The 23,729-nt window shown below is 40.8% G+C and overlaps 1 protein-coding gene across 3 annotated transcripts in view; it reads left to right on the forward strand.

The window, feature by feature from the left end:
• The first annotated feature begins 253 nt into the window (after window positions 1-253).
• The window catches only part of LOC137593896 (contactin-1a-like), a 49,399-nt gene continuing 25,923 nt past the window's right edge, over window positions 254-23,729 (forward strand). For 2 of the 3 annotated variants that reach the window (XM_068312988.1, XM_068312990.1), the window contains exon 1: window positions 254-391. The gene's annotated coding sequence lies outside the window, so the exon portion shown is untranslated. Of the gene's footprint in view, window positions 392-20,007; window positions 20,397-23,729 lie in introns of those variants that run through there. The other variant, XM_068312989.1, reaches the window with a different exon arrangement.

The raw sequence follows: 23,729 nt of genomic DNA on the forward strand, positions 1-23,729 counted from the left end.
CTTGCATTCAGGCAAAGTTGGGACACCTGATTATTTTGTAATAGCTTTAGTCAAGCAAAGGTTTTATGAGCATTAACTTAATAAATTCCACTCAGGTCATCTTCATTATGCTGCATAACCTGCTGATGGAGCTCACGGGGACCCGTACAACGATGCGTAAGCGTCGTGGTCCTTTGGAACCGGCAGGTCTAGCGCGCCCCCCCCCCCCTCCCCACTCTCCTTCCTCCTCCCCCCTCAAGCTTGCAGTCATAAAGCCTCATCCAATCCACGGGTCCAGGACCGCTGCTCCGTCAGCTCCTTTCCCAGCTCTTGAGCGCCCGGAGAAGCGGTGCTGAGCAGGTGTGAGCATCGTGAAGGACGCACCGACGGACGCGTTCGGCCGCCGCGGGAGGTAAGAACACCCCGGAAGGAGGCTGCTCATTGGAACCGAACGCTGACTGAGCTTATTTCCAGAGAAGACGTCCTGTTAACAGCTGGCAAATCAGGGTTGTTTACAACAGACTGACTGACTGGGACGCGCGGATGGGATGGCGCGTATGCACCCCAACCCCCCCCCCCATAGCCTTTCCCTCCCTCGGTCCCTCATGATGCATAATTTGTACCGATTTCAGTACTGCATTTTTATGTGGCTGTGACAGATTCTGAGATAACGTGTGCGCAATATTTGGCATGTAGTGTAGCACGGTGGAGGTGATGTTACATGATCTGCTGCAAATCCTGTCATGCGCATCCTTTACAAAATGTAGCCCGTTGCACTGAGCAGTAATACTGTTTGTGATGTCTTTTGGTATCATCTGGCACTTCTATACTTATAGTATTAAGTCTGAGTATTCAATTCGGTATTAATTAAACCAAGCTGGAGGCCATAACCCAATAGCGCAGCACATACCGATGATTCCAAGTGCCGCCTGCTTGACAGCCAAGAGATTAAGGAAGCACCAGACGACTGTAAACACTTTCATCTAGGGCGGAACTAAAACCCATGTCCTGGCATTAGTGCAGCGCCTGATGGAGGCATATAGTTCGGCTCTGTCATCTTCACCGGTAGATTGCTTAATAATGGCCCATTGCAGCGCAATTCTGTCAGGATGTCAGCTGCAGGAGAGGATGACATGGGCGCGTCCTGATTCGCCAGGCTGCTTCAATGGAGACAAACTACCGATGCTACGTGTTGTCAAAGTAAGGCGCACGGATTGTCAGACGCACTTGAAGGATGCTCAAACCGGTGTCCTTCATTTTTACTACAAGATGAAGCAACAAGGTTTTAAAATAGAAGTGTAATATTGCAGGCAACGATGGCCCATATCTGACTCCAGCATGAAGATGAACAATCTGAATGCAGCCTTATGTCTTTTCTTTTTCTTTTTTTTTTTTGATTCATAGCCATCCTGATTGTTGTTCTTAACAGCAAGTACAGATGTACAGTGAACAGAAATGACAGCAACAAGGCGGCTTGACATGAAATGTTTGCTTTCCTCCAGAGCAGCATGTCATGCCAACAGTTGCTTTCAGTGCATCCATTTAAGTTTGAACAGTGACTCATGGAAACATGTCTTTTTAAAAATTTTTTGCATGTTGTTTGGCAGGACAGTTGTCATTAGCGCTGGATAAGAGATAACCACATCTGCTCAGAATAAATGGCAGGCGTTGTGAACTCAATCCTTCATATGTTTCTGGATCAGATACGTATCTGATTCCCGCTGATGTGACAGCAGGATGAAGAGTCAGATCAGAATCAATGTGGTTTTTCTCCCACTATGCAATATTTTGTAAGTCAGAGTTGACAAAGTCAAATATGCAGGACTGCAAATTTAATAGATATCTATTGCGACTGTTGTCATAGATTGTTACCATCCATTTTTTTCAAGGTGAGAAAGTCAAGGATGTTATATTTGGATATTTACAACATTACATGGTTGTTTTGCATCTATATTGAGTGGGACATCTTTACAGTCTTTCTGCTTGCTAGTCTAATTTTGCCTGCCTGATCTCTCCATCACATCGAGTAATTAGATAGAGCACTGCCAAAGTTTTCATAACAGATTGAGTGCATGGATTGGTGCACAGATTCAGTAGGAGCAGCAGAGTACCCTTTAAAGCAACATGGCTTACATTATGTGATCGATAACATAAAACTACAGCACTTTTTGTTGTTTTGCCATAGCTATGGCTGCAGCTAATCGAATCCACACCTGATGTTTTGGGTTCGTTGTCTCGGTGGGGTCGTATTAGTGCATGTCTATGAATATTTGTTTTCTATATATATAAATGTGCTTAACTTCAGACCAGCTGATGGATGTCTTCTTTCTGCTCCAGATCCCTGCATTAATAGGTTTTAACTTTAATTTTTTACACTCTTGGTGCAGTGTGTTTGATTCTTCAATGTGTGTTTGTCCTGACTTCTGAATGAATCAGTTGCAGAACATGTCAGGAGGGATTCTGAAACCGCCAGTCACGTGGAGCACTTTATGAATCTTGTAAGCTTGTTGCTAATGCATTCAGTGCCATCCTGCATGCACCCTGAGGACGCTCCTTCATACTAGGTGAATGATTTTACTTTGCTCAGAAGTAGGCTAACCTACTGCATGCAAGGCCTTAACTTACCTCTCTTGTTCTACAAGGATAAATGTGCAATGAAGAATTCAGAAATTTTTATAGCAGGCTGAGTTCCAATGGCTTGCAATGTGTGCATGATGAAGTTCCATATAACACTGTACACTAAGATGTTCTGTGAAGCTTTTAGAAGCTCATTTGTAATATCATTCAGCTTCCTGCTTTCCCTTCAGTCAGCTTCATTTCTGAACATGAGAAGGATAGTGAGTCTTTTTGCTCATCTGATTCTTGATTTGAATAGTTTTTTTAAAAAAATGCTAATATATTTAGTGCACTTTTGTGCTTGTGTTCGTTTTTTTGGGGGGTTGGGGTGGGGGGTTGGAGAACCTTAGAAAAGTTCTTCTGTTTTCCATGTCTGGGTAGCTTTGTAGTGGTCAAAGGTGCATGAGTTCAGTGCTCGAAGCAGATCTCTGGAATTTTGCCATCAGAGATTTCGTTTTCAAGATGTCCTTCCAATTGATGGGCATCAAACTCATGGGCAAAGACTCAAGGAATGATCTGAAGGGAAAAGGGTAGATTTGTCAGATGATTTTAAAAGGCAGTTAACTGATAAGCACCGCTGCATTTGGCAGCCACAGGGGTAGTTATCTAGTTGTTGTTCTGCAATGCTGAATGTCGCGTCAGCCACTCTGGAGGAGACAGGTCTTGTAAATTTGTTTCATTGTTAAAGTGAATGAGCGAGACGAGACGGACAAGCATGAACATATTTGTAAAGAAACACCAGCCTTTATTGTCGAGGCTGTCTTCATTGTGAATGTAAGTGCTTCTCGCCGTCCTGCTGACAAAACATCGTCTCGATTCTTCCTTTACGTTGCTCAGCAATTTACATGCCAGCGATCAATAGTGAGACCCACTAATGGTACGGCGTTGAGGCAGAGACATGATGCGTCCTGTGTCTGCCTGGAGACAGACCTCTCCTCTGTTCATGCCTGAGGAGGAGAAAGGGCCTCAGTCTCAATCTGCCATCTTTGACTGCATGACCGCTGGAGTTGTGTTAGACGTGGTGTTAATTTTCCCACCGTGGACGGCACCCTGACCCTCCGCCTGCATGTGACCCATTTGAGCTAAGATGGAGTGAAATGGAAAGATCTCATAAGCACAGTGAATATTTTTGGTATCACTTGTCTGTCATTCTGGTGATTTGAATAATGTCAAACACAGCTTCCGATATATGTAAGAACGTCTCCATTTCTTTTCTGACGTGTAGAAAAATGGCTTTTTTTTTTGGATATTCCATAACAATAATCCCAGAAATTAACAATATGATAAAAAAGCAAAATCGTTTTGTTGAAACCTTAATTCACCCATGAACATTAGGAGCTAGCTGTATCTTTTAAGCGCCTTACATTGTCTTATATGTGCAGGATGTTCCCTTCAAATCACCCACCGTGTTTAACTGGATAAGGTTTTCTTTCCTCTAATCTCCATGTCTGAGGCCTTTTTCTTGTTTCATCACTTCTTATAACAAACTTATAAGAGTAATTACTCAATCATAATAGTTTTAAGATGTTTAATTGTGCGTAATTGTGTAATTTGTCTGTTTTGTCTGCTCGTTCTTTAACATCTTCCAAATCTAGTATAAAGTGCAGCTTTTAAAAATGGGTTTTTGCTGATTTAAACAAATACAGTTCATTGCTAAATATAGAAACACACTTGTTTGATATCAACTGTTTGTATTTTTTGTCTATTTATAACACTAGAGATCATGTTATTCATGACAAGGTAAAAAAAAAAGAAGGCCTTTAAAGCAATGGCTCAATTGTAAAAACATCAAAATACAACCCTCCCATCAATTTATAACTTTAAGTGTCTTTTATCACAGAACATTTAATCTTTTCCCTTCATCTAATTGTGATTTTGTCTGTTGATAGAGTATCTTGGTGACTAACTCTGGAGTGATACCTAATTCAAAATCAGATTACTCCATTTCCATTAAGACAATGCGTGTCTGAGATGCAGGTGATATTTAGAAAAGGTCCGATATCTCCACTTGCTGCTCACGGAGGAAGCAGGTCGACTGATCAGCGTCATCATCGGGGTTCATTTTCACCAACAGGGCTTGTTTTGTCTATTGGGGAGAGTTAAACTCATCCAAATTATAATTATTCTTTAGATTGGCTTATTGAATAAGTCACTGATAGGATGGAAGTGATAGATTCAGGTCTGATTTTGTTGTTTTACACCTGCTGGCATTGTCTAACAATTTTTAACACTGACTTTATTCGAATGAGTTTGAGACATTATTATAGTCGCATTAAGAATGATTCAAATCTGTATTTAGGTTAGATGTGACAGATTTTTTTTCTCTCTTTCTATTAAGATATTTTTAGATTTTACAATCAAAGCAAGTCTTTTGGGATTCATGAACTCAATTGGAAAGAAATTACAAATGTGTCTCCTTCCGGGGGCACATTTCTGTTAACAGCATTTTGAAGTGTTTCAGATAATATTTGACTTCATTACAATGCATGCAAGGAAAATAGTTTATTTTCTTATTAGCCTGGCAAACCTTATCTTACTTCACTAGGATGCCTTTAATTTCCACGGTAATGTTATGTTTCATTTGCCCATCGGATATTTAATTACAGTTTGCTTGTTCTTAGTCATTACTAAAGTGATTAGTTTTTAATGATGATAAGGAGTAAAAGTAACAAGATTGTGAGGTCAACAAGTTCAGAGGACAACTATCCCAAATTAAGGAGTCAGTTTTAAGCATCTTGATGTGAACGGTACTTAATTAAACTATTCCTCAAAGTGTCACATTACCACGAGGGAATCGGTTTACTCATTTTATTGATCACAAATATTGTTTTACAGTGGACTGGCTTTTCATCCAGGAGGCTTCAGCCATTTATTTTTGCACCTTTGTGGGAGGATACTGATAGATTGGTTACTGTAGAAATCAATATCGCGTTTTGGTTTTGTAAGAAATGACATAAATGAAAATGATAAATGAAACTTCATTTAACTTTTGCTGGCATATTAGCCAGATTTAAATATTCAAATGTAAATAACATTTGTTGTTGTCAACAAAGAATGCCTCCTCTGTTGAGAATTGAAAAAACCCCCCAAAACAAAACACTTCACTATTTACAGAAAACTGTAAAGGTAAGGTAACAGTTTTGAATAATTTGTTCCATTGTCTTAATATTAAAAATAGTATTCATTGTCATTCTAAAAATTGGATCACTTCTGAAGCCCTCATCATTGATGCTCTCAGTAATGGACAGCATTGTTTAGGACTTAATCCCATTTAATCTGTGTTTATCCTGGGATTGTGAAAGCTTAATGCTGTTTCAATGGCTTGCACTGTTATCTTACAGTACTGGGGATACAGACACAGCCTGATTGTACAGAGAACTGTCCAATTAGGTATGAAAGCGTCTTCCTCTTTGGGGCCGAGCCACTCTTGAGGCCTCTGAGCGAGGCCTGTTGCTAGGTGCTGGGAGCATGTGCACGAGGCAGGAACCTTCATCTACATGCTAGTTCAGCATGTAAGACTCACAAACAAAGCCTCTGTCCGGTGCTTATACACCGTCTTTCACCTCCATGTTTATCATGCTACTTCAGTGCATGATGGATGCATCTAAATGGGAAATACAGACACTAATGCCATCCTGTTTGACTAAACTTGAGTCAAGAAGACTAGCGCTTTAACTGGCTCACTGCTAGTCTTATATGGCAGGGACTGTGTTGGTAGGAAGTGCTTGGATAGGAGGATAATCGAAGAGAGAACCCAAAGGCGAAGGGCTTCTGGCACGTGGAGCGAATACTGAAGGGGTCAGGCTCTTGGGAAGTTTCATAATACGTTTAGGGGCGTCCTGTTTTCCCTTTCTCTGGACAACTGGACAGCTAAATTGTTTGTGGATCAATAGTTTAGCTTCCTACTGGCTTTACGGAGTGAGCAAAGTGCATTTAAACCCAAGAAATCCCATTATGTTTGGCAAAGATGGGAAGCATAGTGCTAGGAGCCTCAGCAAGAGCTATTGCTAGGCCCATTATTCAATCTCTCTCTGCTTGTTTACCTGCAATGCTTCTACTGAGACTATTCACAATCAATACATACTCATCTGTCTCTTTCTGTTGGAGTTAGACTTTTTTTGACACAGAGACTTTCAGAAATATGCACCATTTTCATAGTTTTGAACATAATACTGTATGCACTATATTCCTAACTGCAAGATGCAGTAATTTCCAGGATATTGTAGATTACATAGAGATCCTCACTCACATAATTAATGAAACATCAGAAGGATACGCTGTTCTCCCTTATGAACCGGCTGATTGATGGTTAATGCTAACTTATGAGTGAAGCCTTTCTGTCTATATTGATTCAATGCTCATTTGGAATGCTTGTTGTTCACTTCAGCTGGCTGGCGACGGAAAAGGCACAGGGAGAAAGGCATCAGGAGAAAGAGGGAAGCAAGTGGGTTTCCTGGATATAGAGAAACAGAAAAAGAACAAAACATGCGACCTCTCCTTTCATGCTGTCTGTCAGTGTAACCAGAAATAAAAGCTGTGGCTGGTAACAGGCTCTGGGCTACTCCTGTTCTCTTGCTTTGCTAGCGGTGTTTTGGTTTTCCGTTGGTCAGTCCACCAAGATCTTGGCTCCTTTGCTGCATCTCAACATGAAGATTCCATTGATCTAGGCGACATTAGCATTCAATGTAGGATAAACAGGTTGCTTTCCCATGTCTCATTGACAGACGTGCTCCCCCTGGATTATCTCAGAGGATCTCAAATCGACCCTCGTGTTGCAAAGCTATTGGGTAAAGAGAAAAGGGGTCAAACAACACGCATGTTGCCATTGCCATCCAGCAGTTTACTCTTTGCAAAAAATCGATTCGATCGGTCAACTGACATGTCGGGGCAATGCATTGTACCTTTATGGATACTGCCATGTCAAACTCACAAGCTACTTGTGTCGTATATTCTCTTAGACCAGCAGCTATTGGCTTCTGAGCTGACAGGCGACCGCAAATTGTCTCATGACGAAAGACTGTTGTTTTTTTTTACCATATATCATTAGTCAGATCTGAACAATCTGTTTTACCCGTTCATTACTTACACATTTACAGTTCTTGGGTAAAATCTATGTTGCAGATATTTCCTTGGCATAGTTTACAACAGCGTCTGCTGCAATCTGATGATTCATGTTGGCGACATAATTCATGCAATTTTTATGTTGCGCCAGTAAATTGAAGCGGATGATACAACCAAATGAAAAATAACATGTTCATTTCAGAGAAAGAGGCAGACAGAGCTGGATAGAGTCGTGGAAGATAGCTTCCTCATTTCAAATCTCCTCATCTTCCATGGGATATTTCAGCCTGGCCGTGGACACATTTGTATGAACATGAAACAGGGATATAATGAAGATATGAGTGAAGATAACAACCTTTCAGTTCTCATTACTGGCTGCATAAACCGAGCATCAATTTCCTGACTGACTCAAAATATCTGAAAAATATTCCATGCAAAAAAATATTCCGTGCGCATATCAATATAGCATTTGTTCGGTAGGGCTTGGCAGGTGTGTGTGTGTGTGTGTGTGTGTGTGTGTGTGTGTGTGTGTGTGTGTGTGTGTGTGTGTGTGTGTGAGTCCTGTGGTGACATGTGTCAGCAGTAAAGTGGCCGGTGTCACTGGTTGGATTATTCATGAAGAAGGTGTAATGGCAGTGAGTAAAGGAAAGGGCACCCAGAGGTGAATCTGACTGGGAAAAAGCATCAAATCTTTTTTTTTTTTCAAATACCCTTATCTTCAACACACAGCTCCAGTCATACTGCACACAGAGAGCCACAGTGTGTGGGGGACAGACAGTGTGAAGGACACAGCGTCACACACATACACTCAAAACACACTCACGAACACACATCCACAATGGATGGAAGGAGGCGGGATTGTACTTTCCTTAATTCCCCTGACAATGAGGCAAAAGCAAAACACTGCTCCTTCATGGGACTGAAGAGGGGGATGGAAACCAATACATGATGAGAGACTGCTGGAGGATTTAATGTCATTCACGTTGACCCATAACCAACCCGAGTATGATGTGATTCCCTTACAATGAAATGAAAAGGTTGCATAAAATGAATGCCTGAAATGGTATTAGGCGCCAATCTGAACAATTTGATGAATCGCATTTCCCTCATAAAAGGTAAGACTGACATTGTGTTGTTTACAGTGTTTGTCTCAGGCTGATGCAGCGATTTCCTGTTGACATCCCAGTGATAGTCCCATGATGTCAGATTACCTTCAGTTAGAGTCAGACTGGCCATTTATTTGTGCTTCTAGTCTTAATGCTAAGCTAAACCGAATGTCTCCCTGTTCCAGATGGTAGAGTTTTGTTGATCTCGTCTGCAGAGCAGCTTGTAGTTTCTTAAAATGTCAAATGTTGAAATTACAGAGAATTTAAATATGAATTAAATGTAAAAGAATCTTCACTATCACTAAATCCTTCATGAAATATTATAATAACTACTATAGGACACAATGATATTGAGTCAATGCTACTTTTATATCTTCAGCATTGGCATCTGTAAAACCCAAATGTAAGCCAGAGGCTCCTGTGAGGACTGAGGACAGTCAATCAGAAGCATCTGTTTCAAGCATAATAAATGAAGAGTTGTTTTTTGGGCTTGATGGAAAACAAGCTTTATTGGAAATGCTGTAAACCATGTGGTTGCAAGGGCCAGTATGCGAGCTGCATCTCTCCATAAGGCTGTTCACTGACTGTATTATGACCTTGAAGAGATGATTTCCAAAAATAAAGTCATCTGAGTGAAAGAAAACTTTTTCTGGACCTCGTGGTGACACTCGTAAAAAAAAAATCAGTTTTGTTTTTTTAAAAAAGATTTTTGTTTGGTGAAGCAATCCCATCCAACTATCTGAATCATCAACACGGTTGATCCTGGACCAGCATCGTGATCTGAGCGCTCTTGAAATGCACCTGTTGTATGTCATGGGCCAAGATCACATAGTGTGACTCTGCCAAAAATGCACCAGATGACTCAGGTCTTTTCCCAGGCACAGCTCATTGTCAGTCGGAACACATCCCTTTCCTCCAGGCCGTCTGACTGTGGCTGTGTACTCCGCTTAAACACGAATGACTGCAGTCTGGAGACATGAACATGAATGGATGGAACGTGGTGGTGGTGGAGGAGGGTTGTAGTCCAGATGGGTTAGGGTTAGGACCCACATGCAGAACACCAGAGGAGAAGCTCACATTCATAGTTTTAATTGAATAACAAAGAAAATCCTACAACAAGTTTCTGAGGAGAGCAATGAGCAGACCAACAGGCAAAGTCCAAGAGGCAAACAAAAACCCAGGAAACACACAACATCTCAAAAACTCCAAGAAACTTGAAGACTGAGAATGGTTGGTAACAATCTGGCAGTGAACTCAGGTCTGAGCCGAGCTTAAGAAGGTGGATTAGAGAGGGAATCAGGTGGCTGTATCGACACAGGTGACTGGAATGAGTGGATTGAGTGGGAGCAAAGCCAGGATAGAGAGGACAGGAGGGAAAACCGGAACTGGGACCATACTACATGTACTTCGGGAGCATAAACCTCTTCACCATTCTTGTTAATACTTATGCAATAAAGAAACAGTTTATAAAGTTTATGTACAGAATACATAAATATGCATGGTGCTGGTGTCAAGCACTGGGGAAGACTAATACAGTACGGCAATCATCGCATTCACAGAGGAGGCTTTGTCTGGTGTAGTTTCAACTCTGGAGGAGATGTCTGAGCCTCTTGTTTGAACTGTACAGCCCTGAGTAAGATCATAAAGAAAGATTTGTAGTCCCATTCTACAGAATCTTCATAATGTTGTTGGTCTGATATTTTATTTTTTGTTTCCTTGCTCTACTTGACTACTAGTTACTCGTTGATTGAGATGTATTTAAATTCTCCTATTTAACTTGGAATTACAATATTTCATTTAGAATTAAATTGGTGGTGCTGAGTGATAATTTACTAAAGTAAATAGCTCAGCATGTCTCCGGTGCCCCACAGATCTTTTGAGGCCTCTGTGTGGCCTAGATGTATTCTAGATAGACAACAACTTTGCTCAGAGACTCGGTGGCAGGGGAATTGTGTCTCTTCTCATTTCCTACTGTTTTCTGATATCTCTCCACATCTGCCTCACAGAGAAATTCATACAAACAGAAAGAATAGAAGTAAACAAATAGCTGCAGAGCTCTTTAATGCTGCAGACTGTGCATTACTGCCCTCAGCGATTGGGCTGCTTTCTGCAGCAAAGCTATGGTGGAATTGGAAGTTAATGATATCATTAACTTAAATTATCATTCTTAAAGCTTCAACACGTCCAGTGCATTAATCAACTGATGGCCTGGCCTGTTTTTACTAAGCGTCTGTTTTTTTCTAACAGTGTGTCAAGAGCTTTGACTGCAGGTTTCCCTGCAGGGCAGACTCATTTCAATAAAACAAAAAAAAAAGAAAAGAAAAAAAACTCAAAACAAAACCTATCGTTGAATAAAACCAGACACTGTTTGAGGCACTGCTGATTGTGAAAGGAGGGGGAAGAATGTACTGGTCTAGAATCAAGCAGTCAAAATATGGCTACTTTCCTTAAAGCAGTAATTTAGGGTCATTAAACAAGACCAACGGTAGCTCTGTAAGATTGTCTCATGGCAGCAAAGACTCTTTCTTTGCAGGAAATTTATAACAGAATTAAAAAAAAATTTTTATTGAGCAAAAGCCATATCAGTTTTGGTAAAGGCTTCTTTACCACAGTTGTAAAAAGAACCAGATCAACTGTGGGAAACTCCTCCTGAATGTATCCTAATTATGGGGTGTCATTGATTGCTCTAGCAATATCAAGGTATCAGTCCTGTATTAATAAATCAATACTTTGTGATTGATCCAGTTCCCCTACTCAAATTTAACCGAGAAAATACATTGATTTATTTCTTAGTGGGTTCATTTCCCAGACATTGCTTTGCGTATCTTAATACAAGTGAAGCAATAATCAGATGATTCGTCATGAACTGTTGGACGGTGTTTCGTCCACATCCACAAAGCTGTCGCTGTGACACTCACAGTGATAAGCAACCTGTCTACCCTGTGACTGTCACTGACTTACATTGTGTGTTAATAGTCATTATATTCTCACAGTCTTCGATGGTACAGTTTTTTGTGACATTTTACAATCAGTATTGCTGAAGAAATAGTCCACTGAAGCATGGAGGCGAGGAAACATTGCACCCTTCAGCTGACTTGAAACATACTACTCATTTATACCCACTCCCACCCACCAGCATACAATGACGAAGCTAAAGGAAAGCAAAAAACTGAAGCAGTGTGTAGAGAGGATTTTTTTTCCTTCTGTAATTGTGTGTCAAGCTTCTGAGGAGGAAGGTAAAAATTACAGCCGTTACACACATTAAAAAAGGCTCTGTCTGCTAATAATCCCCGCTTCAAAACTCAACCGCTGAAACCTTCTCACCTGCAGTTTGCTCAAACAGTCTGAGCAGACGTGGATAATGAAGACAGAACAGTCCCAGCGGTAAGATGATGCTTATGAGGAGGAGAAGGAGTGAGTGGGCGTTTAGTTGAATGTTTTCCATGATTGGGTTTAATGCTTTGATGTACCATAATAATTAACAGACCCCCAGATATTCAGAGTGCGGTTACCCCTCTATTGGCAAAGGGAAAGACATCCTATTTGTTTCTATCCGAGTTCAACGCAGAGAGAAAAACAGGGGGAGGGTGTCAAATCTCCAGGACAGTGGGGGACACAAATATGGGACCTGGCTTCTCTGCTGTGTGACCTTATTTGCTAATTAAGTGTCAGACCTATTTTTTTCCACTAGAGGAAAAAAAAAGCTCATATCTCAGACTCAGAGATTGCCAGAAGGCGAAAGGAATTTTGCCCCCATTGGCCGACTTCTCTGGGTTTCTGCCTTTGTGTGTGTGTGTATGTGTGTGTGTGTGTGTGTATGCAAATAAAAGTCAGGAGTAATATTAGCGATGCTACTGTAGTCCATTCTCATGAATACTGCATAAAGCTTTGATGTAACAACACCATGTTACTGAAAGTATGCCCCAATATTCCAGTCAGAAGCAGGTTTACTTCACACAGGCTCGTTCGTTGGAGACAACACTTTGGCAAGAAGTCAATATTTTGACGGGAAGGTGGAGTTTAGTCCAGGGTTATAGTTTTTTTAATATTGAGTTCTATGAGTTTTAAATTTCCAATTTGATTTATAAGTGTTGTAAATTTAGCACTTATTCCACATGATTTTTAAAATATTTACTGTTAGGCGTTGAAGTGTTCTATAATCTGGAATATGTCCACTTCCAGGAAAAGTCTTTCCATTAACAGCAGCTACATTCCATATTCATCATGTAGACTACAAAAGTTGTTTTCTTGACATATTTCCGCTTGTCTCTTTACATCCAGACGCCCACGTTATATTGTATGGGTTTTGTTCAGCGAGCATGAAAATTGCCCTATTTAGTGACACCCTCCCCGTGTTCCTCAAGATGCAGCGCCCATAGAAGCACCCAGGAGAGCGCAGCGACTCTTCAAATGAAAACTCCTAACTGCATAGAAAGTGCTTGTGTGAAGTGAACAACGGATTTCACCACAGTTGTATTTTTGTTAATCCTTATTGTGCTGGATATTGTTATGTCTCAACGCTGTAAGGCATGAGTGATTGTTTGTCCGGTCCTAAAAAGAGCAGCATTGTATGCATGACTCACATCAGTCACTTGAATGCCCACGTTGACCTATAAATGGAGGCCTGGGTCAAAGGAGGGGCAGTGTACCCTCATCATAGGGAGGAGATCTCGCCTAATGAGCCCTGATGTTGATGACACGCATCGGGTTGTGCCACATATAGACAGCCAAGAGGAGAAAGTATTTATATCATACTTGTGTATGTTACTTTCTACAAAACTAAGTTCTTCAAGCTGAAACTATAGCATTGTCTTATTTTTGTTGTTTGCTGTTGTTTAATGTAGCACACGTGAAAACCGTCATACTTACTCACCCATCCATATTAAAAACAATCCCAATTCAAAACCAGTGTTTCCATTTTCTAATTGGATTGTCAATAAAGGACAGGAAAAGATGAACTGTTTTCCCATGGGGGAGGGAAGAATGAGGGAAAACTCTCCAAACCTTATTATCCCGTCCTTGATGACTCTTCTGTTGCAGGAATCAATACATCCTGACTGGCTCCAGGGACACTGGGCCCGATACAGGAAGTAGATACCTAAAAAAATATCTGTTCTGGATGAGAGGAGAGGAGGAGTGTAAGGATAGAATATAAGAGGGGGGGGCATAACTGAAGAGTCAAAGACAGGGCTGGTAGACCTGGATTAATAGGAGGAAAATACAGGAAGGATGAATGTCAGGACAGGGGAAGTAAAGATGGGTGGAGCAGTCCCACTCGATGAGGGGGGTGAGTTTCGGGGATGAAGAGATGCGGACGAAGTCAAAGGTCTTCTCACAGCTCCTCTGCTGTGATTGGCCGTAGCCCTCACAGCCATCAGCGTTAAACATTTTCCTCCCTCCCTCCTCCAGTTTCTGTCACCCCTGTAACCTTCGGGCATGTATATCTTTTTCTGCAGTCTCTTCTGATGAGATATTCTTGCATATTCTTCCTTACTGTAGTAATTCCATCCTCCACACTGTGGCTAAAATACTTTCTTGCCATAACCTGTGATCACTCTCCTTCCTGCGACTCCGCCCTCCCTCTCCCGCTTCACTCTCATGCTCCCGTTCCTCCTCCTCCAGTGTGATGCGAGGTCACAGCTGGGCAGCTCTGTGAGCTAAATGTTTATGCGAGGGTGTATATAAGTGTGTGTGTGTGTGTGTATGTGTGTGTGTGTGTGTGTGTGTGTGTGTGTTTATATGAGACTGATGGAAGGGACTTCTGTGCCACTGAGCGTCTGTGATACAACAGGGCAGGATGCCATGAAGGCAGTTGCTAACCAGCTGACTAGCAGTTTATCCTGAGGCGCACTGTGGCAGAGAGATATGCAGCCGACTCCACTGTGCCAATGCTAAAGGGATTGTAACTGCAGGCGTGTTGGGGTGGCTCTGAATGCACCTCAGGGCTGTGTGTTCACGAACAGAGGTGGGTGGCGGAGTGGGCTCTCTGTTCGGTTTTATGTACTGTATATGCTGTGTGGAGGAGCCAAAGCAGAATGGAGAGTCAAGAAGTTTGTTAGCTTCTTGTGGGTTATTTTTGAATGTGTGTGTGTGTGTGTGTGTGTGTGTGTGTGTGTGTGTGTGTGTGTGTGTCTGTGTGTGTGTGTGTGTGTGTGTGTGTGTGTGTGTGTGTGTGTGTGTTTTCTCCAGCACAGCTCAGCTCTGCTGGTTCTGTCTCCTGCAGAGGGAACAGCTCATTATCAGCTTTTCAGAATGAAACATCCTACCCCAACACTGCAGTGCTGCACACTGAAAGGATGAACTCACTGAAGCATCATGGCTGTGTGTGTGTGTATACTGTATGTGTGTGTGTGTTTGTGTGTGATAACTATACATGCGCCTGTTATTCTGTAACATGTTTTAAGTAGAAGGGTAGTGAGTTTCTATGTCTGTGATGTCGTGTTACCTCTTTTGTGCATGAATGTCTCCATGTGTGCATCATGCAAGTGTCTTGTCATGTTTACCTTTTTCTTACCTGAGACAGTATTTTCATGTATGATCGACCATTCCATTCATTAAATATTCATCGCTTACAGTCTTCCCTTTTTGTATGACATGTCACATGACCACTGTGATTTATTCATCAAGCCTCAACCGAGCCATTTGTCCTGTATGCACAGTGTCGCTTATTGGGTCGTCCAGTGGTCTCATTTCATCACTACGCATGCTATGATAATGTTGTGCCCTATATATGCTTTGTTCATCCATGTATGCTGGGTTTATTAACCACAAGTATTCAAACAGTGTTGGAACTATCTCTCGTGGTGAGTGTTTTTCCATTTCAGCAGCTGCTTCACAACTGTACCGAAGTATAATGCGAGTCTTTGACCTTTACATAATTACTTTCTATGAATGATTTTATGTCACTGGGCCTTTACAATCAACAGCGGTATGACACATTTCCCCTCACTTTCACTTGGCATCCAGCTGTGCATATGCAAAAGGTTTTATGATCAGTGAGTAATGATGATGGATGAATCATTTTCAGCCATGTGTGTAAAATAATATTCGATAAATGACACTGGAATATGTACCAAAGAAAAAGATTACTGTGTGTTGACTTACAGATTCAAAATTTAAAAATGTGTTCATTAAGGGCCCTGAAAATGTATTTACTCAATCATCTTCTTAGTATGAGTGATTTTCATTATTATTTTACTAATAACCAATAATCACTTACCACTCAAGATGGATGCATGTTAAATTTCTAATAATTTCCCAACTTTGTATTTTTTGTCACCGCATTTTTTAACCTGTATTTTATGCAAATATGGGGCAATTTAATATTCTAGTGTTCTAATCTTTGTCAATAAAATGTATTGACTTTTAGCTACCTCTATGAACACTTGAATTGAACATTGCATTGCAAATTGCAAAGATGTTGTCTTCCGATTGAAATAGCTGAGAGCGTCGCTTCTTCCTGATGCAGCTGTGGGACTTTATCAGTGATATTTTTCTCATTCTTCTTCTCTTTACTTCATGGTGAGCAATCTTTTTTAGGTCAACTGGAGTTTGTGCAGTATCTGATAATTTAAGTCAATCAACCAATAAGTTATGATACGATTCGATAAAATACAAATATCCACCTGTGCTTCCTGGCTTTATCTCTTACCCCAGCTGAGACACAACAAAAAGGTGGAATGCTATTTAAGGTACCTTCATTCACCCAAATCTCTTGGCACTACTCATATTAACATGCACACAAAAGCTGTTCTGACCCGGTTGGGCTGTTCTCCTCAGTCACAGGTTGTGCAGTTCTGCTTCTATTCTCTTTTCCTGACTCAATGAGCAACAACAACAACACATTATAAAAGGCATTGAGGAACGGATGGGATCAGGAAGGTCGGGGACGATTCACTTTGGCTTAAACTCAAACTTCCAAAAGACTCTAGTTTTGTCTGTTTTATTATCAGCAGCAGGAAAGCCCTCTTAGACAAGTTAATTCATTCATGTGCAGTGCATTTAATTCACTGACCTGTTTCTAAACATGTAGCACGCGTTCATAACACATTGAACATGACAGAGTTAATGACACACACACACACACACACACACACACACACACACACACACACACACACACACACACACACACACACAGCTACACATATAAATGCACCAGATCAGAAGTAAAGACACACAAAAGGATTCTTGTGGGAATTAAACCAGTGAAACATGGATAACAATTACGAGACAAAGGGACCAAACATTTATTGTGTGACAGCAGATGAACAGATTGTAAGTCCCCAATCTCTGTAGTAAGCCTTTTTGGTCACATGCTTTAGAAGAGCTACGAAAAATGTAAGTGATCATGTATTCTGATCAATTCTTCTGACCTTAGTCTCTGCCGATATTCAGAAGAACACACACAGCTGTAAGGTCTATTTGGGTCAGGAGCTGATGACCACCAGTTATTGATGTTTCTCTCCTATAACCCCCGGTACATTTCCCCTGCCACACCTGCCTAATGGTGGCTGCTTTCTCCTCAGTGAAGACAGAGGCTATTCCTTTCTGCCTTCCCAGCCTGCTCTGTGACAGGTTTTCCATTTTCTCCTCCTCCGACCCCAAAAATGTCTCAATGCAGTCGAACGTTTGAAAGTGCTAAACAAAGCCCTGCAATACCACCTACGCCGGACATGTGATCCCCCTCCAGCCAGCTTCCTTGCATTGGGTCACCTCCAGTCCTTCCTCTCATGGGACTTCGAGCTAGAAGTGATGACCTTCCATGTAACTGCAGATGCCTCCCAAAGTCTTGGTCTACTTCCTGCTGGCTGAGAAACAACTTTATGTTTGTTTCCCACCTGGATTGTTCCTACACCAGCTTCTTCAGTACTTGACATTGAATCCTTCCTGTGCTTTTCCAGCCACCTTGCTGGACTTGCAAAAACACGATTTCAGTTTTGTAGCAGTCCTCATCAGCTCCTTTCACCTGCTGCTACTTTTACCTCGTCTTTGGTGGCCTTTGATTAGAAGAAGGCTGGGGCTTATATCTTCCATGTCTTTATGTCTTTTTATTAAATTAAGTTGCAAAAAAAAGCCAAACTGAAATTAGCTTATAAAACAAACAAATGTCTGTCCTTGTGTCATCTGATAAATATCAAGACTTTCCAGTATTACAGTCAATATAAAACCCTGCCCATCTGGTTTTTGTGACCACACATGTATCCAGGAACTACAAACAGATGACACAAATGGCGCCGACTTCCTTTACATTCTACTGTATGTCCATCATGATCGGCATGGTACTGTGAAGTAGCACAATCGCCTCTATACTACGGAGGCAGTGCAGGTCTGCGACATGCAGAGCGATTGTGCTGTGTCAGAAGTATTGGGTAATCAAATTGTAAAAAATAAGTCAGAGGAATGAAGCCAGACAGACACAAGTCTTATGCCCCGCTATGACAGCTTGTGCCCTGCTCCACATACTTTGTGCTTCTGAGAGATTTTCCTTACCTTTGATTAGTCAGGGAGCTCATGGTTTATGAATGGCAGTGGAGTGCTTGTTAAAATGGAGAAATGGTACTTCTTGCTTCTTCGCACAATGCTCATGACTTTTTAGTGTCCTGAATTGCTTTTCTAAAACAAGCCATTACATCCATTTTGGTCCCAAGCATCATCCGCAGCTCTCTTGACTCGATCTTTTAGTTTTAATGACTTGAAGGTTAAGTATGGACATTTGTAGGTATTGGATTTCATTGGTATTTTTTTGTCAAAAGCCTCATCAACTTTCAGGGTCATTTTCTTTCTATAATCTTTTTCATGCTCGGAAAATGACGCAAAAAGCTACAGTAATGTTACCTACAGCCTTAAATCATTCAGAATGACTATTTTTGAATTCTTCAGTTTCTTTCATTGACATAATTTAATGTATTAGAAGCTAGTTTAGATGATTTTATTTCCTTAGAGCATTAGCTAAAGTTAGACTGCCCGGTAATAGGGCATCTGGATGCCTCCTGGAGATTTAAAGCCCCTTTAAATCCAATCTTTTTAATATTTTAAATTGCTGTTTGACATCTTAATTTCTTTTTCCATCATGTTGTTAGATCTGGCTGCAAGCAATACAAAATCATTCAAAGCACAACTTCTACTGTACATGGTAACTCAGACCCAAAGCTTCATGGAATCATTTTCTGTGGGCCAAATGAGGCTCCATCTCTGATAATTCTGCTCCCGTCCTCTGTTGTCTGCAACACTCAGAAATTTTTTCATTTAATTTTTTTCAGTTAATACAACCCAGAGGCACAATGTGAGAACTGTAGAACTGTGGCGACCTCCTGTTTCTAGAGCTGCCCATACACCACTCCAGGATAAAATCACAACTGGAAGCCACTGAGTAAAATGTCTTCAGTTTATTGTTGGACTGTGGGTAGCTCAACTCAATTTTCTTTTGCCTTCGGAAAAAGGTCAAATTATGACTTTTCAGTCAGAAAGTTATCTTGAAACTTTTCCAAACTTATATATAAGGAGAAGATCTTTTATTTATTATTTAGTATTGTAATTGTCTGCTGAAAATACTCAATCCTTTATTACGTGAGTAACTTCATGGAAGGATGCTTTAATGCAGATACGTTATCTAGTGTTGTGTTCACATTTCAAGTTCATTCTTCCAATATAATGAAGAAAGATTTCTTTGTCATACCTTTGATACCTTTTATACTTCAATGTTAGTTAGTTGCTGCTTTTTAGTTGGTTGCTATTTTTTTTTTATAAAATGGGGTAATGTTGGTTAACATTTAGCTGTAGTCCTTATTCTTCATCATTAAGCCATAGAAGTTTGCACAAATGTAAAAAATATTATTCATAGTTACTGACTGAAAACAAAGAAATATTTGTATATTTTTATTTTATTTGGATGTTTTGATTTACTTTTAACAGACAAATTGCACACAATTGATATAAGCTTTAAATTACACAGCGTTCTCATTGCTTCATAAAAGTTAGTGGGAATAAAAGGGGAGTGATTTCTAGTTCTATTGAAGCAGAGGAGATGAATGGCTTTCAAAGAAAAGCTTAAGAATCGTTGGCTCTCTTCAGTTAAATACAGTAAATAGAACAGAAGAATGAGCTGCTCGTGGATTTTTTTTCTCACTTTTCTGGAAGAAAAAGAATATCTTTCTCTGCGACAGCGGTGATTCTGACAGCACTGATGATATATCTGGGCCTCTGCTCGTCTAATCACGAGATGAAGTCGGGATGGAAGGTGGGGTTAAGGTGGGGCTGCTGAGAGAAGGGTTGTTAAGAGTGCATGTGTGTGTGTGAGTTCAAAAAGATTAAGACTCCAGCCTGGCCACAGTGAGGAGAGAAGACCCCTCTGTGGAACCCACTCACTGCAGGGAGGCTTCATCGGTTGTATCCCATTTGCATGGCTCCCTGTCCTGCTCGGGGAATTAGGCCTTTTTTTTTTTTTTTTTTTTTTTTTGCACCTTGGAAAGAGTGCCTCCATCCAGCCACAAACCTCGTCTCTGAGGCAGACAATGAGGCAGAGTATTTAGGACACTTGGCAGGGTAGGCATATTTGGAGGGGATGGGGACACGGACTGCTAAGTAGCTCATCTTTGCCACACAGCCACCAGCATGATAGCTCTCCACAGAAAGGTAAGCTCTCAGCAGTCACTGCACACACTCCATTCACTGATTGTTTTACTGCATTGGTGGTGTTGTGTGGTGACTTAATAGGTCACCTTAAAATCCACCTAAAGGATGTGACTTGTACTGTAATTACATTGGAACGGGGATCAGAGTTAAAACCCATCCAGCCTTTGAACGTTGACTTTGTTGAGCTGATAGATTCTTATTCTCTTATCACATAACAGGAAACAGTGGACGTTGATGGGAAGGCATGACTTAGTCTTTTTATTGACCATTTATCATAGTTACCCGACGCATTTCCCTCGGAGGCTTTTGTCTTTGCAATCTGATGCTGTTCGTCTGTCGTCCCGGCTGACTTCAAGACATTCATATTGCAATATCAGAACTGTTGTTTAGCATAGGACTTTGCCATTAGGAGTAAGTAGCACTGTGCCACTCAGTAATAACAGTTATTTACAGCCGAGCATGTGGCCATGAATGCTTGTCTCTGCTCTTCCATACAAACCACTCAGCCTTTCTGTATAGCACAGATGTGTCATGAAGTAATTTATCTGAGCACTCTTCCCTCTGACCTTTGCCTGTGTGGCACTTATGGCACACATGATGCATTTAAAGAAGCACATACTGCTTTTGTTATTTGGGGTCTTTCTTTTTAGTATTATTCTTCCATTTTGCAAATCTTTTAAATGCGTTTTTTTTCTCATCACTGTTAGAATGAGGCTCTAGCAAAAGTCGATATTTTGCACGTTAAGCTGTAGTTTATTTGTCATTATATCCCATCATTGACATCTCTCATGTTCAGATGTAATTTCCTGTCGCCGCTGTCTGTTCTCTTCAGCTGGTCCCATCTATCCCATAGCAGAGCGAAACACCATCAAGCGCTCTATTTTAAAAGCACTTCAACATGTTTAAATTCTCAACAACAGCTGGTAAAATAAATGGCACATTTATGTAGCGTGGTTTCAAGTAATATTACAGGTGTTAATCCTCAGTTTTGGAAGTCTAAATCCTCTGGTGATCATTTTATATTTTTATATCTGAGTTAAGTTTTCACCCGTGGTTCAGAAACAGCATCACCTGACAGCTGGCTTATCACTTGACAGTGAACAGACTCATTCTGAGACATAAAATTCAAAAGCTGTCGCCGCTGCTCTTTATAATTCATGCCTCATGTTCGCCGTCGCTTCCCTGCATTTGTTTGCGAACGCAAGTTGCTTTTAGGTGAAGGTAAAGTTTACAGATTACGTGATGTCATTGATATTCAGGTCAGCTGAGGTGGCTGATTCTGTGTGGCCCCGAGGGCCATTGTGTTGACTGCAAGGGTCATGATAAATAGCTTACATTAGCATGCCTACTTCCTTTAGGTGGGGGAGTGAGAGGGAGGGGTAAAGTGACAGACAGAATGGCACAGTGAACGAGCCATGACTGGATTATCTGCAGCTGGATTACATCATGAATAGTCATGTCTTCATCGTCTGTTTGACCGCTCCGTCTGTTAAGGTGTTTAAACAGGAAATGGACCAAAGTAAATGCAGATACAGATTTGTTTTAAAGTGACCACATATGATCAAACATAGATGTTTTTCATTCAATAGATTATTCCACATTATATATTTGTGCAAACAGGAATCTTACAGTGTCAAAATATTTCAGAGTTCTTATGAAAGAAGAATCAGGTTTGATGCTCATCACTCTCATAATGTTGGGTTTAAAAGCTGCCTCTGCAGCAGGTGTGCAGAGAGCATCTTTCTCTGAGTTACTGTTTTATCTGCTGTGTAATAGTCTCATATAGCCCATGTCTGTAGATTTTATTTAATTATATCAATTTCTTGGTCCTCAGGGAGATAAAAACCTGTTTGTCTGCAGCCGAGTCTGGTCTTGTTTTCTTTGCAATGACAGAGCGCAACATTCAGAACTGAGGTTGAAGAAGCACACACAAGCTGTTTACGGCTCATTTTAGCATCCAAATCGATATATTTGTCCTAAAAAATTCATGTTAGAAGAAATGCATCACCAGTGATTTGTGGTAAAAGAACAGTGATTCAGCAAAGAAAAAAAAAATCAAAGGGATCACAGTGTGTGTTTCATTCTCGGGTTTCTATTTCAACGCAGTATGTAGTTTATCATTGAAGTGTCGCGATTCATCAGATGCATAACGCCATTTTCTTGTAACGCGTCGGCGTGTCAGATTACATTTCTAAAGTTAGAATTTTAATAAGACAAGTTAACAAAACAATTTGGCTTATCCAGTCAAGAATTAGTGAATTGTAGACTACAGTAGATTATAGTAAATATAGATAAACTGGTCAGCCAAGGAGCTGCTGTGACCTAATGAACTTTAAAAAAAAAAGCAGATGCTCTTCTCTGCAGCCTCAGGATAAATAAAGCTGAAACCAGATTGAATAGTAATTCCACTGGAACCAGACGAAACACATCTCTAAATCTGCCTCTCACAGATGTTCCCAGATCCAACATCTCTCTGTCTCATCTTCATCTAAGGTGGATCGATATTTTTCTCCCTGTCTTATTTTTCTGTTAGTGACGCTGGATCATATATGTTGTATCAAAAAACTGATTTCTCGACACACGCCCCCAGAATTAATGACTTACTTTCCACTAGTAGTGGGGGTGATAGGATAGCCTCAGGCTCCATCAACCAGCACACCCTCTTCCAATAATCAAGGGATAACAAGACATTTAAGGAAATATGCTTATTTTCTTTCTTGCCATGAGTTAAATTAGAAGATCAATATTAATTCATGCCTAAATATGAAGCTCTAACCAGCAGTCTCCTTTTGCCTCATCACTTAGATTAGAGCCAGCCAGTCTGCATCTGTCCAATCAGCATCTTCTGGAGCACCGATCAACAAACTGAGATCTCCAGCTTCATATTTACTGGGCAGACATGAAAGGGAATTCCATATACCCATTCAAATCCACTTTCAGCTCAAGAACAAATAAGTGGATTTACCATGATGTCAAAAGATCCCATTAATGCACATTATATGCAATGATGTTTATATGGTGAGTTTAGTTTGGATTTGACAGTCTCCTCTTTGCTGCCTGATTAAAACCAAGCCAGAGTTAACCCCATCCCATAGGATTACTGCAAGTCTGTTGTTAATGACTGACTCTGACATCAGGGACAGTGTTTGTATATAAGTAAGGAGCAATGGTGGTGGTGGTGGTGGTAGTAGGGGGTGGGGATGGAGAAGCATGTTGTTTATGAAGTATGGTGCCCCGACCTTTCCTCCTCCTTATCCTTTTTCGTCTTTCCTCCGGATCTGCCCCAGCCGATGAAGGGAGACGTTTCCATAAAGTTACTCACTTGATTATGCA

The sequence above is a fragment of the Antennarius striatus genome, chromosome 4 (genome assembly GCF_040054535.1).
Source record: "Antennarius striatus isolate MH-2024 chromosome 4, ASM4005453v1, whole genome shotgun sequence".
Classification (NCBI taxonomy): domain Eukaryota; kingdom Metazoa; phylum Chordata; class Actinopteri; order Lophiiformes; family Antennariidae; genus Antennarius; species Antennarius striatus.